This window comes from Pygoscelis adeliae, unplaced genomic scaffold (genome assembly GCF_000699105.1).
Source record: "Pygoscelis adeliae isolate BGI_AS28 unplaced genomic scaffold, ASM69910v1 Scaffold632, whole genome shotgun sequence".
Taxonomy (NCBI): domain Eukaryota; kingdom Metazoa; phylum Chordata; class Aves; order Sphenisciformes; family Spheniscidae; genus Pygoscelis; species Pygoscelis adeliae.
The window spans coordinates 26642-29640 of NW_008824227.1; positions in this window are offsets into that span (position 1 = coordinate 26642).

Sequence of the window (2999 nt, forward strand, 5' to 3'; positions counted from 1 at the left end):
GAGTACCCACTCTGAGTGAAAGTGAGAAGGGTGCTAAAGCATGGGTGCTGGCACTTCATGCTGCCATGCTTTGAGGGCTGACTACCACTGCTGCCTACCTGCCCTGCCAACAAAAGCTGCTGTCAAAGCACAGCCCGTGTATCTCTTTCTATGCCACCATGGTTTGGATCTTGTCGTATTCATGGAGCTGCAATTATTTCCACTTGTGTTTTGTGTACTGAGGGGCCCAATCTCAAATCTAGCTGGAGCTTGGTGTGACAGAAGATGGGGTTTCAGCCCTCACCACCTCTTCAGCAGCTGTGGTTGATTTTGATGGAACTCAGAAGTCCAGGTGAAGCTTCAGTGGAGATTGTCATCTTGTGCTCAAGCCACCTCTTGGCCCCAGGTTCTCCTCCCAAAGCATGGCCTGGACTCACCCCACCTATGTTTGTGCAGGCACCTAAGTGAGAACCCTGTCATACCCTGCTCTCTCCAAAGTCAGGGGAGAGAGGCGGGAACCTCAGAGGATGATTCATGGCTAGGTGCTGCTCTTGTTTCTCTCCGTCGACTACATGGGAACCTAAGGAGGTAATGATTTTAACTTGGATGCTACAAGTGCATAGATGAATCTGGGATAAACATCACTCACTTTGGATTTTCCTATTATGTTTTTTTTTAAAATGTTAAAGACATTTATTGAAACATGAAATACAGATGCCTTGGCTGAATTTTGACTCTTCACAGCTACCTCATGCTGTACTGTTAGCCACCTTCAGGTCATTATAAATAGCACTTTCTGATTCTCTGTGTGTGCATTTGTAGTGAAGGCGCTGAAGCTACTGCAGGAATCTGATACTGTCTGGTTTTAATACATTACTTAATCTGCTCAGGACTAAGCCAAGGCAGACTCATTCTTCAGACAGTTTCCATTTTGATGTAGTATTTACTTTAAATGAAAGGCCATGATCCTGTTCAAAGACATGATTTCCCCCTCTCTCCCCTGCTGTCATTAGTGTCAGATAACAGGAAGAGACAGTAAGATAACTGCCACTTATTTGGATTTCACTGAAGCTTTCAGGCAGAAACGGGGACGCCAGCCAGAGCCAAATCAATTCATTTGAATGATTTGCTGATTATCTGTGTTAGTTATTCCCTGATTATCTTGCCAGGTGTCCAGGACTAGCTCTTTGCCTTTGGGCTTGGGTTGGCTGTTTATTTTAACCTATTAATTCTAGGGAATGTTCTGCATCGTGAGTAGTGCACCCCAGTCTGTAGAGGCAAGAATAATTGGCACTGGAAAAACTGAGGACTGGTATGGTAACAACCAATTGACAGAAAAAAGCTTGATCGTAGTTTTTCATGGGGGCATCTTAACTTGTTAGTGAAACAGGGCTAATAAAGTGGCCTTTGACAGCTCCTTTCAAGACTATGGCTTGAACATTTGGATCGCTGCTTTTGTGTCATAATTAATATTTAAATCATGGACATTCTAAGAGCTCCCCACCAAGATATACTGAACAGGGCACTATGTGGATCACACCTGTAGAAGAATTTAGTTTAAAAGACTGGTCAGGGAGCAGGTGAACAGGCACAGACAGGCATGGATGCGGTGACCTGAGCTCCAGCAGCAGCATGCCGTGGCAAAGGTAGGTGTCCAGGTCCCCAGTTTCCAGTCCAGAGTCTCTGGACCACGGTCTTCTCCCTCCCCTGGCTGGCAGCACAGTGCTACTGTAGTCACTGCTGCATCCACAACATGCATGGAGTTCCATGTTCTCCATCTCAGGAGCACTCGGACAAAAAAAAGAGAACCAGTGCTGCTCCTAACGCTTGACTTGAATGTAAGCTTTCCTTCCATAGAGTCTACCATCATCCAAGACAAAGAAACTATAGCAACGTTTAGGAAATTTGAGTTAATAACATTGAGATGCTAAAGTACTGCGTCATGGAGCTAGAGTAGCAGATGGCTAATTCGGTCAGATTGTGCAGTCTGCCCTTCTCCCTCCTGCAACCAAAGGATCTGAAAAGTTCTTCAAAATCCAAGGAAACGGCCTGTACTTCGGGGCTTCTGGCGACAAAGAGAAAATGAAGCCTCTGACTTTGATCCTCTTGCATTGCCATTACCTTCCTGGTGAGGCAGGCCCTTAGCCAACAAGCACTGTTTTCTGGCTTTTAACCACTTGCATTTTTAACAACATAATGTACATAAATATATACAGCTTTCTCCACAATAGAAATAAATCACTTGATTCTATTCCTTACCTTGCCTGAGTGAATTTGTCTGCAGTAACTAAGGCAGTTAGCACATGGTCTGAGCTAATGCAGAAGTGGGGAAACACAGCTGTGACCAAAATGAGATTCTATCGTTCTGAATGATGCAGAAAGAAACCTCAATGAGAAAGCAATACAGATGAAATCAGACTACATGTTTTGCAGCCAAACACACAGAACAAGAAACGAAAGCAACTTATGATGCTATCAGAATTATGGGCCAGTTTTCCCTCCCGGACTGGAGCAACGGGTGCAGCCTGTGGGGTGAGGCTCCCTGCCCAGGCGAGAGCAGCGGCCATGGGGCCAGGGCTTGCTCCCACCTCGCCAGCCCCCCGTCCTCTCCTTCCTTGTCAGCCTGCCGTCCTCTCCTTTCTGACTCTGTGTGCGTGTATGGCTCTGCTCGTTTTGCTCGTCAGTCAGGACAAATTGAGAAGTCTGAGGAGAGACTGATAAACCAGCAATTACAGAGCAAAGTCAACAAGAAGAGATGGCACCATGTTGACTGGTGGGAGCATTTGTTCAGGGAGAGGAGAGAGCTCCAAGAACAGATAACAGGTTTCCTCTTGACATCAGTCCCCAATGAAGTTGATCCAACCTGTAATATCTGCAAAGTCAAACTTTTGGCTGGGCCAACAAGCCTAGTCCTCCTGAAGCCTTAAAGTATCCCATTTCAGTCGTACACTTTGCTGTAAACTTTCATGTATTAATGTCAGCTGACTCAGATCTGATAAAAATGTCCAAAGAGGAATTCA